At 43.6% G+C, this 16,923-nt stretch overlaps 1 long non-coding RNA gene across 1 annotated transcript in view; it reads left to right on the top strand.

Annotated features, from left to right (window-relative positions):
- The window catches only part of LOC119862042, a 42,497-nt gene that overhangs the window by 23,845 nt on the left and 1,729 nt on the right, over positions 1–16,923 (top strand). The window contains exons 5-8 of the long non-coding RNA XR_006274964.1: positions 105–368; positions 8,247–8,401; positions 9,925–10,085; positions 11,409–16,059. This is a non-coding gene — a long non-coding RNA (uncharacterized LOC119862042). The remainder of the gene's footprint in view (positions 1–104; positions 369–8,246; positions 8,402–9,924; positions 10,086–11,408; positions 16,060–16,923) is intronic.

A 16,923-nucleotide genomic window follows, 5' to 3' on the forward strand; every position in this document is an offset into this window, starting at 1 on the left:
AATGTGCTCGAAAACCTGGAGAGGTTTGGGTTCAAATGTAGTGGGTGGCCATACCATTCAGGAGAGCTGCAGAAATTGACCTCCTCCTTCCACTTGCTCCCTAGGAATAGAGTTCTGGCCTCCCTGATCTTCTGGGCCAGCTGCAAGGAGAAGCCAGCAATGAAGTCATAGCTACTGGCCAAAGAGGAGAAGAGAGAGAGATCAGCTCAATTTGGAGCAGACAGTATTCCAAACCTTGCTTTGTTCATGTTTCAGAGGCAGACACCAAGGCAGAACCTCAGAATGGGGGAGAAGCCAGGCAAACACTGCCTGCCATTCTCTGGAGTGAGCTGACCCTTGCTGGCCAGGGTGATACAGCACCAGTGGAGGTGAGTTAAACCCATTTTCCACTTGCATTTCCATTTAGCTGTTTGCTGCAGCTTTGCTCATGAAAGCACAAAATGAATGAAACCCCACTAGAAGTTACCACCCATTTCACTGAAATGGAATTGTCCCAGCCCAGCAGCATGCAGGGAACATTCTGCTCTCACTGACCCATAACTGCGTAGTTATCATCAGATAGGCAGTTCCCTAACTCTTGGCGTCTGACTTTGCAATGATCTTACAGCATGCAAGCTCCTGCACCCTGATGGGCTACACTGCCTACCAGCCAGCCAGAATAAGGAGGAGTTGCGTGCTCACCACAGTTATTCCTCAATAACCATACTGTGCCCATACAAATAGTTCTGCTTTGACAGGCTCCTTTGCTCAGAATGATCACACTGTCTGCCAGCAACACAGCCACCTCCCTCGCCCCTCAGATGACCAGGCGCACACCCAGAGTGCACCCAGAAAGGAAGGTGAAAATACCTGAAAGCAAAAGATAGGGCTTTTCTTGTGTCATTCGCTCTTTGCACAATAAACGTGATGTGAAGGAGCCACGCAGGTACAGTGGAGTTCAAATAACACCGTTTACTGAATACTTGCTCTGTGCAAGGTCTATCTACATGTACATGCTGGTTGGGTTCTGGCAGCTTCTAAAACGTAGAACACAGTGAGCACTACTAGAGGGCTCACAAGCTTTTTAAAAGGATAGTTTCTATTCCTACACACTGCAGCTGTGCAAAGGACCCAGCTTAAAATGTCTTCCTTCAGGCTCAGTGTGTTGAAATCAATGGGCAGTTTGCTACTGATATTGGAGCAGACTCAAGCTCTTAGAATCACAGAATATCAGGGTTGGAAGAGACCTCAGGAGGTCACCTAGTCCTACCCCTGCTCAAAGCAGGACCAACCCCAACTGAATCATCCCAGCCAGGGCTTTGTCAAAAATCTCTAAGGATAGAGATTCCACCACCTCCCTAGGTAACCCATTCCAGTGCTTCACTACCCTCCTAGTGAAATAGTGAAATATCCAACCTAGAGCTCCCCCATTGTAACTTGAGACCATTGTTCCTTGTCTTGTCATCTGCCACCACTGAGAACAGCTGAGCTCCATCATCTTTGGAACCCCCCTTCAGGTAGTTGAAAGCTGCTATCAAATCCCCCCTCATTCTTCTCTTCTGCAGACTAAACAAGCCCAGTTCCCTAAGTCTCTCCTCGTAAGTCATGTGCCCCAGCCCCCTGATCATTTTCATTGCCCTCCGCTGGACTGTCTCCAATTTGTCCACATCCTTTCTGTAGTGGGGGGCCCAAAACTGAATGCAATACTCCAGATGTGGCCTCACCAGTGCTGAATAGAGGGGAATAATCACTTCCCTCAATCTGCTGGCAGTGCTCCTACTAATGCAGCCCAAAAAGCTGTTAGCCTTCTTGGCAAAAAGGGCATGCTGCTGACTCATATCCAGCTTCTCATCCACTTTAATCACCAGTCCTTTTCTGCAGAACTGCCACTTAGCCAGTTGGTCCCCAGCCTGTAGCAGTGCATGGGATTCTTCCATCCTAAGTGCAGGACTCTGCACTTGTCCTTGTTGAACCTCATCAGATTTCTTTTGGCCCAATCCTCCAATTTGTCTAAGTCACTCTGGACCCTATCCCTACCCTCCAGCATATTTACCTCTCCCCACAGCTTAGTGTCATCTGTGAACTTGTTGAGGATGCAATCCATCCCATCATCCAGATCATTAACAAAAATGTTGAACAAAACCGGCCCCAGGACCGACCTCTGGGGTATTCCGCTTGATACTGGCTGCCAACTAGACATTGAGCCATTGATCGCTATCCGTTGAGCCTGACAATCTAGCCAGCTTTCTATCCACCTTATAGTCCATTCATCCAATCCATCCTTTTTTAACTTGCTGGTACTGTGGGAGACCGTATCAAAAGCTTTGCTAAAGTCAAGATATATCATGTCCACTGCTTTCCCCATATACACAGAGCCAGTTATCTCATCATAGAAGGCAATCAGGTTGGTCAGGCATGAGTTGCCCTTGGTGAATCCATGTTGACTGTTCCTGATCACCTTTCTCTCCTCCAAGTGCTTCAAAATGGTTTTCTTGAGGACCTGCTCCATGAATTTTCCAGGGACTGAAGTGAGGCTGACCGGTCTGTAGTTCTCTGGGTTCTCCTTCTTCTCTTTTTAAAAGATGGGCCTATATTTGCCTTTTTCCAATCTTTGGGGACCTCCCCTGATCGCCACGAGTTTTCAAACATAATGGCCAATGGCTCTGCCATCACATCAGCCAATTCCCTCAGCACCCTCAGATGCATTAGATCTGGACCCATGGACTTGTGCATGTCCAGCCTTTCTAAATAGTCCTTAAACTGTTCTTTCACCACTGAGGGCTGCTCACCTCCTCCCCATACTGTGTTGCCCAGGTCAGCAGTGTGGGAGCTGACCTTGTCTGTGAAGACCAAGGCAAAAAAAGCATTGAGTACTTCAGCTTTTTCCACATCATTTGTAACTAGGTTGCCTCCCCCATTCATTAAGGGTCCCACACTTTCCCTGACCTTTTTTTTTTTTTTGTTGCTAACATACCTGAAGAAACCCTTTTTGTTACCCTTCACATCCCTTGCTAGCTGCAACTCCAGTTGTGATTTGGCCTTCCTGGTTACACCCCTGCATGCTCGAGCAATATTTTTATACTCCTCACTAGTCGTCTGTCCAAGTTTCCACTTCTTGTAAGCTTCCTTTTTGTGTTTAAGCTCACCGAAGATTTCACTGTTAAGCCATGCTGTTCCTGCCGTATTTGCTATTCTTTCTGCACATCGGGATGGTTTGTTCCTGCGCCCTCAATAAGGCTTCTTTTAAAATACAGCCAGCTTTCCTGGACTCCTTTCCCCCTCATATTAGCCTCTCAGGGGATCCTGCCCATCAGTTCCCTAAGGAAGTCAAAGTCTTCTTTTCTGAAGTCCAGGGTCCGCATTTTGCTACTCTCCTTTCCTCCTTTTGTGAGGATCCTGAACTCAACCATCTCATGGTCACTGCTGCCCAGGTTACCACCCACTTCTACTTCCCCTACCAATTCTTCCTTGTTTGTAAGCAGCAGGTCAAGAGGAGAAGGGCCCCTGGTTGGTTCCTCCATTAGTTGCACCAGGAAGTTGTCCCCAACCCTCTCCAAAAACTTCCTGGATTGTCTGTGTACTGCTGTATTGCTCTCCCAGCAGATATCAGGGTGACTGAAGTCCCCCATTAGAACCATGACCTGTGTTCTGGAAACTTCAGTTAATTGTCTGAAGAAAGCCTCATCTACCTCATCCTCCTGGTCTGGTGGTCTATAGCACATGCCTACCACGACATCACCCTTGTTGCTCTCGCTTTTAAACTTAACCAAAGACTCTCAACAGGCTTTTCTGCAGTTTCATGTTGGAGCTCTGAGCTATCATACTGCTCTCCTATCATACAGTGCAGCTCCTCCACCTTTCTCCCCTGCCTGTCCTTCCTGAACAGTTTATACCCATCCATGACAGTGGTCCAGCCATGTGAGCTATCCCACTAAGTCTCTGTTATTCAAATCACATCAATGTTCCTTGATTGTGCCAGGACTTCCAATTCTTCCTGCTTGTTTCCCAGGCTTCTTGTGTTCGTGTACAGGCATCTAAGATAACTAACCAATTGCCCTGCTTTCTCAGTATGAATCAGGAGGCTCCCCATGTTGCATCCTCCTTCTTGTGTTTCCTCCCAGTATCCCGCTTCCCCACTTAGGTCACCGTCCCCCAGCGAACCTAGTTTAAAGCCCTCCTCACTAGGTTAGCCAGCCTGCCTGCAAAGATACTCTCCCCTCTCTTCTTTAGGTGGATCCCATCTCTTCCTAGCAATCCTCCTTGCTCTCCCCTGAACCCCGCAGTGCTCTCAAAGGGCCGCCAAGGCTCCCTGCCCTGCTAGCTCTTGGATGTGAGGGTATTCCCTGTGCAGAGCCACTCCTTCAGCAAAATCGATGGAAGCCAGGTGGGGAGAGGCTGGCAAGGTGGTGGGGAGGAGGCAAGCTGCTAAGTATGGTGAAGGTGATTGTGGGATGTCTGCACAGGCAGACGGGAGCGAAAGGGTTCGTGTGTGCACCTCCGCATAGGTGTACAGAGCCGGACCAATAGTTTCTTTCCTCTTTAATTTAAAATGTGAATATTTTAATTAAAACTTTCAGTATAGTAACAATTTTGAGCTTAATAATCTCCTTATCCCATTAATGAGGCATGTGGGTTATTTGCTAGATGCACTTCAGGACATGGCTGCAACAGAATAAACCGGAATCCCCCTTAAATAAAATTCCCCTGAAATAAAAAGGGGATTTTATTTAATTCCTTCACTTTTCTGCTTTGATTCCGTTCTACCAACTTCCCCCTCCCCCAGCTCAAAAACCCCCAGCCCAAAAAGCCTCTAACAATTTGAGAACGTAAATTCTCTCTCATGAGTGAGAGAACAGAGCATGTAGTTCATGCTGTATGTCACTCCATGTTGAACCCTGTCATGCCTTGCCTCCCCAAGGCAGACTTCTATGTTTAAAAGTGCAGTTCACAGAGCACAGGGCACATACCGGGGACAGTTTAGTGTGAAAAGCAAGCATACAAAGAGAGACTGGTCCAAGATAGGCTGAAAATCTGGCCATGAATATTTCTGGAACTAAATAATTTCCATCAGGAACATAAACTACAGTGACTGTCATAATCCCTGTGTGAGCCAGGTTTAAAAAAACACTCCTCAGGAAACAGATATTCTTGCAGTTAAGCAAATGGGTAAGCGTGAGGCTCTGCAGTGTATTTCTCCTCCATGGACCATACTGACACCCAGGCAATTTATATGTAGCAAAATTATCTTTTTTTGGTCCATTACTGGTCACTGAGTGATAGAGAAAGCAGAAGCTAGATGTTTCTATGAATGTGGATTATTTCTCAGAAATCAACTAGTGAAGGCAATTATCTGTCTAACATGCTTTGACAAGTCCTGCCACAGCCATCACCACAGCTATTTCTGCGTTCAAAGCAAAGAGCCTGCTGCAAGGCTTTCCAGTAAAATGTGCACTCGGGTCCAGATTAGAAACAGGCCAGTGGAGGCCAGCAATTAGACGGCTGAATCTCCTCTGCCGAGGAGGGGAAAACATACATGGGGTTGTGTAAACATCAGCTAGTCCCTCAGTAAGTGCTGCATTGTAGCTCTGCAGAGTGAGGAGGAGCTGGAATGGCAGAGGCGTGTCCTGTGGTGTACTTTCTCCTCCTGCCAGCCCTCCTTAGCTCTGGCACAGAGCACAGCTGGGTCACACGCGTTCTTTCGAATTTGGGACTGCAGTGTGAAAATGGACTAACCCTGAGCACTGGCAGTAGAGAAGATGAAGGGTTAGTTACTAAACGGATGTAAATAATTGCACTGTTTTTCACTGCTATGGCAACTTCTAGCAGAAGATCTTTTGCTTTTGAAAGAAAGGGCCAGCTGCTCCCCCTGAATCCATGTGCAGAGGGAAGCTTCCATCCATGTTTCTCCTCCTCTAGCGGGTAAGAGGTGGGCCTAGCGCCATCCCTTGCTTCATGGCATTGGGCCTAGCACAATGGAGTCCTGGTCCATGACTAGAGCTCCTAGGTCCTATTGTAAAACAAATACATAGAATCATAGCATATCCGAGTTGGAAGGGACCTCAGGAGATCATCTAATCCAACCCCCTGCTCAAAGCAGGCACAATCCCCAATTGTTTTTGCCCCGATCTCTAAATGGCCCTCTCAAGGATTGAACTCACAACCCTGGGTTTAGCAGGCCAATGCTCAAACCACTGAGTAACAATGATAATTAACAGTTCTCTCCATGGGGCTGGGTATTCACGTGTGGAGAGGAGTAAGACTTGGTCCCCTCCTCAGCAGCACCTGCTCAGAAGTTTGCAATGGGTTTGTTTGCCTGTATGGGTATAACGTATAGGCAGCAGCTGAAATGACTCAGTCCACTGCAATCCATGACAATCCACTGAAAGGCTTAGGGAAAAGGTCACATCCCTCTCATAGCGCGGCTTCAGCCTGGCTAGAGGAGCAGACATCACTGCATTGGTTTATATTTCACTCTTCAATTGAAGTTTCTCTTCCACAAGCATGAGGGTGAGAGACCTAATTCCTGTTGTTGATTTGTTTTTAAATGACATCTTAGATTCCAGAGCACAAAAGGGCAGCCTCAGTTCACTGGCCCATCATAAATCAACCCAATTCGCCTCCACTCCCTTGCCATGGCTCTGGCTCAGAGGACAGAGTGTCACTTACTGAGTCACCAGCATAATCCCTTGGTATTCCTTGGAAGTCTCCTGTATGTGTACTGATGCATCTGAACCCTGGTTTAGCTTGTGAGAGACTTTTGTGCAGGGTGGGATGTCTAGAGGCCATACAGTGAAGGGGTGCTCAGTCTGGCTGAATGAAACGAGGGGCTATGGTCTTGCAGGTTTGGTCAGTGGTGATATATGGGCACTTCTGACAATGTGAGGGATTTTTTTTTAAATTGGCATGAAAATTTTGTTGATTGATAGTTTGGGGGCTGGAGTGTGCTTTTGGTTACATGGGTCCATGGAAAAAGCATCCATGTAACAGAGCAGATTTGATCCCTTAAATCAAAGATAGGTGATGAAAAACATATAAAAGACATTAAAACGCATTTAACACAATTCAGCCTTTTAGATTTAAATTGGTTTAATAGTTTACATTTATAGAGTAAAAGAAAAAAGTAATTTTTCTCTCTTTAGTAAGTAGAGCATTGGAGATTTTGAGTGTTTGGATGAGTTTTTAAAATGTTGTTTAAGCCCCAAATTGGATATTTCTTACTGTCATGTGGAGTTGCCACTGGAGTGAACTAATACCAATCTATGCACCACCATAACCAGATAGCAAGCTCTGATGTGACTCCCAAAAGTACCACTTTCCAAAAGCAAGTACTCCTGCCAACAACACGGTAGCATCAGATTAGATCAGGTTAGATCAGTGGTTCCCAAACTTTTTCTGCCGCTTGTGCAGGGAAAGACCCTGGCGGGCCGGGCCGGTTTGTTTACCTGCCGCATCTGCAGGTTCGGCCGATCTCGGCTCCCAGTGGCCACAGTTCACTGCTGCAGGCCAATGGGAGCTGCTGGAAGCAGTGCGGGCTGAGGGACGTACTGGCCGCCACTTTCTCAGATTCTCAGCCCTTTGCAAGGTTGAGCCATAAGAAAGCACGCTTAGGTTTTAAAATGACCTAACAAAGCCAATTTAGAGAGGGGTTTGGTTCAGTTGCTCAGATGGGTGTAGATCGGAAGTAGCCCTCTTAAAGCCCCAAGAGTTACACTGGTTTAAAACTGGTGTGAGTGGAGGGAGAGCCAGGCCCAGTGTGTGTACCTGATGCTTTTTTGGAAACCAGGCTTTCAACTGAACACACCCACTGGCTGAACTGCTTGACATTTGGCTTGCAGCCCTTTTCCGACATCTGTTGTTAAAATCCTTGGCTGGAGGGCACCTTACAAATTAAAAGCGATTAGCAGTAAACACCACAGCTTATGATAGGCAGAGCTCTTTATTTCAGAATATATACTTTTTAACACAATTACCTTGCGCAGTGCAGCGTGGCCAGTGAACAGGACACTGGAATGTGACTGGCGTGCCTAGGTTGTATTCCTGGCTCTGCTACTGGCCTGCTGGGTGACCCTGGCTGAGTTGTTTCATCGCTCTGTGCCCTGGTCTCCCCAGCTGTAAAGTGGAGCTAATGATCCGGTGTTCCCTTGTGAAGCACTTTGAGGGCTGCAGATGACAAGAGCGGCAGAAGAGCTATTTATTAGTAGTATTAGCAATAATTCTTTCCTTTGTTTTTATTTTCCTTGTGTTGTCAATTTTCAACCATTGCAAAGAAGCCTGAGTGGAGAGAGGGCACTGGGGCCATCAGAACAGAGACAGGCAAGGCTAATAATTACCACAGAGGGAAGCGACCATGGAAGCTATAAATCTGAATTGTACTTATGCCTGAGGAAGTAAATATATCTATTGGCCTTTGACTGCAGTCTGGGTAAGTGCCTTTGAAAAATCGATGGTTTTAGAAAGAGCACCTCTTAATGGAAATAGAAACTTCCTGCATGTTAGAACCAAGAAGTAACAAGCAGCAGTTTGTAAATTTTCACCATCTGAATGTAAAGTAACTCCATTGGCATCCATTAGCTTTTAGATATATGGCAGATTTTGTACACTATAGCAGGCAGTGCTTTCCAGATGACTTTGATATGCTAGGCCTGAACTGCTTTTTTTACTGTAGGCACAAGGTCAAACTAGTGAGTTGAGTCATGAAAAAATGGCATGGCCTCTCTGTGATTTAGCAATGATTAATTATTCATATAAAGGCTGTTGTTTCAGGCAGTGACATACTCATGCCTGGGAATAAGGAACTGAGAGTGATGTAATCACTGACTGAAAGAGTGAATATAGAGCCTTTGAATTCAATACCCAGCCAGCTACCAAGGACCCCCTTGCACTAGACAAATACCAGCTTGTTTACTGGGATCGTCGCAATTTGATTTTTGCTTATTTCTTCTCACCTACTCACATTAGAAATGGAGGTCTTGGCAAAAAAGCACTTATTGAACTCTTGAGGAGAAAAATCCTTTAGTACAGGATGATTTTTTTAAATGAACCGTGGTTGGTCTGAGAAGAATGTCCTTTGAAAAGTATATCCATGTAAAAGGGGGTGTCGTTTTAGCGATTTCTAGTCTCCTTGGAGGGGATGGTCTTGTGTGTGGTACTATGTATATGGTACTCCCTGCAGTCACTAAAGCAAATTCAGTGCAAGAAAGGTTTACAGGATTGGGTCCTAACTTTGGTTTTAATTAACAAGTGAGTTTTAATTAATCTTCCAGGGTAACCCACGGTATTAATCACAAGTAAATTTTTGTTTATGGTTACTTCATCTTCTTCCAATGGAATGGGACTATGTAGACGTACCAGTCTCAAGCAGAATTCCCATCAATTTTCCATGGAAGAGTTCTGTTTCAAAACAGATGCCATAATATAGCCCATCAGTCTTTATTTTCAGATAGTCTTCAAATACACTGCTCAATGATTACCTGGGAACAGGTAATCCCAATCAACTGTAATTTGATGTGGGGGGCAAGGTTGTAATCTGCAGGATTTGCTGAGTATCACAGAAGATCCTAGATATAAATCATGGGTGGAAGCAAAGGAGAATAATCCTAATTTTTGAATGGAAAAATATTAATGACCCTTTCTGAAGCATTTGTTAAATAAGGAGTTTAAGACAACTTCCTTCTGGGTGCTTTTATCTTGTGACTATGACTAAATGCATCATGCTGTCACCAAAATTTCTTCTGCTGCGTTTACAGATTTTACAGACAGCTTTCTTGCTGAGTTAGTATGTTTGCCGGAAACTCATTTATATGTATTTCAGTAACAGAAAGCTGACTGGATTTTGGCAGAAAACAAAGATTCCTCCTCGCTGGCTGCCTTTTTACTATTGATGTGGATTATTTTTAATGTCATCTCTCATTTCAAAGGAAATACATAGTCTCTTTTGGTTACCAGATAATGTCAACCAGGAGGCAAGGCATCTGGAATTGCTTTGTTGCAAGAACAGTCTTTTGGTTAAAGAGAGTCAGGCCTAAAGCGTCCTCAAGACCCATGTCACTAATGGTGATGAACGCAACCAGCAATGGGGTGACTAGAGAAACTCACTGACAAACTGGGTATTTTTCAGACTTCCCTTTCACTTTTCTCTTTGTAATGTATATTTTCGGACTTTCCGGCTTGATTTTGTAAATGCTGACTGGTTGCTGATCTAGCCATATGGCTGAGCAGACAAGGGAAGTATAAATTGTGTATCATTCTTAGTCTCCTATTTAGTTAATCAAGGGAAAATCCAGAATTCCTGTTTGAATGACATCATTTACATGGTGGTTCTGTAGGCTAGCAGTGTTACATAATCACCTTTCTCTTCCCTTTTTTGCTTCATATTTCAAGCTCAATAATACACCTGAAACCAGCAGGTATGTACTCAGCAGGGCTCAGACATGCTTCCACTGCCACTACTTGTGCTACTGCAGTTAGGCTGCTATTCATATGCACACTAGCTTGATGAGAGCTAGCATGAGTCTGTGTACATAAGCAGGGGAATCACAGCCCTAGCTCTTCATGTAGATGTAGCCTCAGTCCCACTTACTGCTGTGTAAGGGAGTGTAAAGTGGTTTAAGAAACATGCTGAGAATTTGGAAATCAATTAAAGTAGGCGACGCCCTTCTTTAATCTAGATCTTCACACAACCCTTCTTAGTTTCCTTTCTTGCCATTCCCCTAAGCCCTCTGATATGACCTCAAATCATCTTAGGCCTGATTTACACATCAAATTTTGCTAGCATAGCTATGTAGGCTAGGAGAGTTTAAAAAAAAAATCATGTACCCCAGCCAACCCCTGTCAGCTGTCAGCATAACTAATATTGTTCAAGGAGGTTGTTTTACTATGCCAGCAGAACTCTGCCTTCTGTTGTGTCTACACTGGCGGTATGCTGGCAAAACTATGCCAGCACAGGCTATGTGGTGTAGACATGGATTTAGACTTCTTTATGTACTCAGATACCATAAAGGTAAGCACAATATAAGAACCTGAATAGAATTTAGACTTCTTTATCCTCAGATTCAGCAGGCCTGATTTTGAGCTCAGTTACAAAGTTTCAACATTGGTGAAACTCCATTGGCTTCAATGGAATTATCCTAATTTACATGAGTGTCAGATAAATCAGAAAGAGGGCGTAATGTCAGTATTCAGAGATAATGCGCAAAGGTGACTGTAAGTCTAAGTGAGTCTAGAGATGAAGTTGCATTGATATGCAATACATGCTGATAGGATCAGAAGACTGGGTACATTATACCAATTTACTGTCCTTTTGGTTCACTTAGACTCACCTCTGAAGTTGTCTCACAGGCCTCCTCCCCTACCTAATTGCACCCTGTGAGAACAGTGGAAAGTACATGTTCAGCACTACCCCAGAGTTACCCTGACCTGTTATTTTCTAGGAAAGTATCAAAGAGCACTAAGTGAATGAGTCCCAGGACAGGAGAAAGCAGCACTCCTCAAGATGCAAAAAGTTTTTAACTTATGTATTTTAAGTAAATAAAGTGGCAGCACCAAAGAGACACCCATCAATATAATGTCTCACACACAGACCTCCATGTACCCGTGCCTGTTTTCCAATGCTGAGGGCCCAGTCCAACTCTCAATAAACACGAATATAAATTTGGAGTAACTCTCCTGACTTCAGTGGTGTCACTCTGGGTGAAAATGGAATTGAACCCAAGAAGCTACATTCAACCCTTGGGGTGTAAGTTGGTGCAAGTTATGGCAAGGTTTCAGTCTGGGCCTACCTGAGATCAAGGAGAGTCTACTTCATCAGAAGGGTTCATTGGGAAATGTTTGAGTTAGCCCATGACCATCGGTTTTACAAGTCAGCTCTATCACAAGCAAAGACTGAGATGAAAATACATCTGAGATGGCTTGATTCGCTCTTAAGTAGGAAAAAAAATGGAAAAGCACCCAAAAAGGATTCCCAGTCTGAACTAAAGGCCCTGGGACAGGGGACCCTTGATGTTGAAATATGAACGATGTGCAGAGTAAGAAAAGCTATGCTGATGTTCATGGAAGACTCAACTTTCTGAATACAAATGATCTTCTCTTCTTTCTGGAAGTATACAACAGATTACAGTGGGCAGGATTGTGCCCTTACATATACCCTGTGCCCTTACATATGCCCACTGGCTTTAATGGGGTTGCATGGGGCAAAAGTAAAGGCAGAACTTTGGTTTCTTTATCTTTACAGCTTGTCATCTCTCCATCATCGCTGATTATACATAGCACCAGCATGGCCATAGAAGGAAAGAGAGGCACAATTAGAAAGAAATCCTAGTTATGTGCTCCCAAATTACCTATTAAAACCAGGTCAGGACGGTTTTCTTGTTTGTTCTCCACATGGAAAATAAGTAACGAGAGTGAATCCAGTAATCAGGAACTGTGTCCTGCAGCCCACTATTGTTAGCTTACTGGTCTTATTATTCTTTTCTTTTGGATATATGGCAATGCTGTAGGACTGAAATTCACCCCTGTGCAGAAGACCAGCCCCAGGCCTACACACTGCTTCAGGCCTCGGAGATTAGGGCCTTAATGGAGCACAGAGCTTATACAGGAGTGAATGTCATCCTAACTCAGGGTTTCCTAAAGTGTGGGAAGGGCTGCCCCATTGGGCAAGAAGTTACAAAGGTGCAGAAAATGTGTAAATGACAGTGCATAGGCAGATTTTAACAACACACAGTGGGTGGAGGTTGGGGGTGTGTGTCATTTTCATTTCCTGGAAAGGGTGCTCAGCTTCCAAAGTTTGGGAAATGTCCAGAGCAAAGACTTTGGCTGTTTACGTGTGTGAGACAGGCAAACAGCAACCATCACCTGAGACATTTAGCACAATTCTGGCTAGCTTGGCTGAGTAAGGGGACTTCCTCATTTTATAGTGCATGGAATCCACCTTGCACCTTGATCTAATTTACCTGTGCCATGCTCAGATACTATAGTGGAGGGGGCTAGAGAAAAGCAATAGACAAATAAAGGGCCCTGCTCTTGAGTCTTTGCTATGGTACTGGGCATAAATCACAAACAGAGTTCCGGGCTCAGTTAAACCACGTCATTTGAATTCAATGGGGTTTAAAATGGCATGGTATATGGCTCAGATTATTCAGCCAACCATTCTGCTACATGATTACCTCTATTCAACTCTTGGGTCAGTATAGATATTGTAAACCTGGTCTGTGGGACTGGGTGTTTCAAAGCCTGTGCTTAAGCATCCACACTGCACTGTAAACCTGGGCTTACAACTGCTGGACCCGGGTCTCTCAGCCATGCTAACACGTCCATACTGCACTATGCAGATCTTCTGACCTGGCTCCGCAGCTTGAGCTGCATCCCTACCAGGTGCTTAGTGACCCACATCAGGCTGATTTGTTTGGACAGAAGAGGGGCTGAAGCTCAAACCTGAGTGAGAGCCTGTGTGTGTGTGTGTGTGTGTGCGCGCGCAGATTAGGCATACCCCAAGTTAGCTGGCCCTAAATTAGAGAAACCCAGCAACAAAAGATCCTACAGCACTTTGAAAATATATATATATAGTTTGATTGGATAGGGTTGATTGCACTAGTGAAATGCATGTGCCTCTGGGGTACAAAGTGACTGATGATTAGTAGACAAAATGTGAAGAATACACCGTCCAGTTGGAACCCCAGGGCAAATTGCAAGTATAATTCTCCAAATGGAATTTGTCCAGCTGAGTACTCAGAGTAGATAAGATATTGCCATTCTGGAAGACCAACCCTATCACATTTGTTTTTCACAACACCAAGATGAGTTATTGGAGCACTGGAGGTTGCAAGCCCAGAAAGCCTGCTGAATTTTGTTTGCCTTAGATTGTTGATTCAAACAGATACAGGGGGATACTGAAATGTGAACTCTTTGTAATTTTCCATAATCTTATCTGAAGACATCAAAGTGACCTAGATATTCATCAGGTGGTTACACTAAAAGCCACAAAAATAATTTAACAGCATTACTTTATGAAGTTGCAGCCTTGGGGGAGCAATGCGAGTTTCCTGGGTGTTGTGGGTGACCCCATTTGTCAAGAAGGGGCAGCAAAGAAAACTGAGTGCTCCACTCACCCCTTTTGAAAAGCTAAAGAGATGTCATCAATTTACCATTCACCCTTCTGCCTAAACATTTTTTACCCACTATTGTTACAAGGAACATCTAAGACTGCTACACTGAAAGAGATTTGAGGAGAAAAAAGTATTTTTCTCAATCTTTTTCAGTTTTCTTCCTTTGTACACGAGACAGCATTTCGCATGTAGTCAATTTCATGGTTTCCCCTGTGTTGTTACTGTTTTTTTTTTGCTCTAGTTTGTGTGGGTTTTTTGCAGGGCTAAACAGTGAAACATTTTAAAAATAGGAAAATGTGTTTGTAAATCCACAAAAGTTGGCAGGGCGAGACGGGGTGGGGCTAGCATCTGCACCTGTTTTTAGTTTGTTTCTTCAAAATGATTAGCTTTCAGCTTGAGAGTCTCTCTTTAAAATAATGGAAATATTCTAAAAAGGCAAATTTTCTGTTATATGCAGTTTAAAGACTTCTTACTGAAAGTGAACTTAGAGAAAAATCTCATCCCAAGTTGCCTCTTCGAACCCCTACTTACTGGCTGGAAGTGCATGGAAGGGTTGATCAAGATATTATTCTAGACCTTAAAAACTGCTGATCTGGCCAAAAACTGAACAAAAATGGTACAATGGAAGCAGGACATGCAAATTCAGCTCACAGAGAACTTGAAGGGAAAATTATACATGCTGGAAGCTACAGATGAGTCCATCCTAAATAACAACATGAGACAGACATATGTGGAGTTCCTAGGAGCTTTGCATCTCTTTCACTATAACACCGGCTGCACTCAAGTGTAGAGCTCCAACTCCTGCCAGGAGATACCATCTTTGTGCTGGTCCATCTGCGCTTGTCCTTAGATGGCCCTGATTTGGAATGTAGTTTGTGAGACTTTTAGGACCACTTTCAAAGTTCCTGAGACACACAACTTTGTCATCGGGATATAAAACTGGATCCACCAGTGTCCAGACCTGCTGGAAGAAAGTACTGCACTTTAATTAGTCCTCACCAAATAATGTATTTTGTGCATATGTCGTGGACTAGTAAACTTCCTTGAGTGACAGGTTTCCTTTCCAATATGTTACATGACAATTATCAGGTGCTATTTGCTTTTTGTCATTCATGTTTTTATACAGTCCTGAAAAGCCAAGAATGAGCTATCTCTTTTTTAAAGCTACGAGCAGTTTTAAAGATATGTGCAGATAAGATTATGGCAGAAGAGAGACATGGCCACCCAGGTGTAAGCTAGCATGAGTTAAAGCCATCTGCCGTACAGATGTGTGCTGCAGTTGTCGTACAATGACCTACTGGAAGCTCAGATTGTGATTATATCACATTTTGCTTAGCTACAATTTAAATGAGAACAAGAATTATAGCAATGGTTCCATTAAAAATAGTTCAGACTTTTCAGGTGTCCCCAGACCTACAAATGTGGTTTTAGTTTATCTGATTGTAAAAGACTTTACATATAGGCCGATAATTGATCACACCACCTATAATAGTTTGTTTGGTTGGAGCAGCTGACTAGATTGTGCTGTTACCTGTTGGACATTTTGAAGCTTCAGCTCAGGCTGACAAATCCTTGCAGGAAGAGCGGTGGTCAATACCACTCTGATCACACAAGCCCTTTGGGTAGTTTTCATACATTTTTCCTCCCCAGAAAATATAAGCTTCTCCATGCACTTTAGCAAGACAATGACCCACAAGCCTGGGGGTGGAATAACGTCACTGCTGTAAGGCCCTATGAAATCTTAAAGCTTTTACCTAATTATTTAATCAGGAAACACACGGGGGGGTGGGACTAAGAACAAACCCTAACGATTCCTACTATGTGATTTCATAGATTATAACACTGGAAAGGACCTCCTGCATAACACATGCTACAGGACTTGCCCAAATTAATTCCTGTTTGAGCTACAGCATATCTTTTAGAAAATCATCTGATCTTGGTTTTAAAATGTCGAGTGATGGAAAATCCACCACAGATCTTGGTAAGTTGTTCCAATGGTTAATTACTCTTATTGTTAAAAAGTTTGCACTTTATTTCTAGTCTAAATTTGTCCAGTTTCAGCTTCCAATCATTGGGGCTTGTTATACCTGTCAGCTAGGTTGAAGAGCCCTCTATTATCAAATTTTTGTTCCCTGTGTAGGTACTTATAGACTATAATGAAGTTACCCTTTAAGCTTCTCCTTGATTAAGCTAAATAGACTGAACTCCTTGATTCTTTCACAATAGGGTATGTTTTCTAATCCTTTAATCATTCTTGGGGTTCTTCTCTGAACCCTTGCTAATTTTTCAACATCCTTCTTGAAGTGTGAACATCAGAACTGGACAATGTGTTCCAGTTGCGATCACACCAGTGCCAAATATATAGGTAATATGACCTCCTTCTACATTCAAGATTTTGCTGTTATTACATCCAAGAGTTGAATGAGCTTGTTTGGCCCTCCCAATCTTTGTGTCATTTGCAAACTTCATCAGAAATGATTTTGTTTTCTTCAGGTCAGTGATAAAAATGTTAAATAGCATAGGACCAAGAACTGATCCCAGTGGGACCCCACTACAAACATACTTGCTCAGTGATGATTCTCCATTTATAATTGTATTTTGAGACCTATCAGTTAGCCAGTTTTTATTCAATTGAATGTGTGCCATGTTGGTTTTGAATCATTCTCATTTCTTAATCAAAATGTCATGTGGTAACAAGTCAAATACCTTGCAGAAGTCTATTAGTATTACCTGTATCAACAAAATTTGTCATCTCATTTAAAAAGAAGATAGCAGGCTAGTTTGACAAGATCTATTTTCCATAAATCTGTGGTGATTGGCATTAATTATATTACCCTCCATTAAT

Source organism: Dermochelys coriacea, chromosome 10, assembly GCF_009764565.3.
Source record: "Dermochelys coriacea isolate rDerCor1 chromosome 10, rDerCor1.pri.v4, whole genome shotgun sequence".
Taxonomy (NCBI): domain Eukaryota; kingdom Metazoa; phylum Chordata; order Testudines; family Dermochelyidae; genus Dermochelys; species Dermochelys coriacea.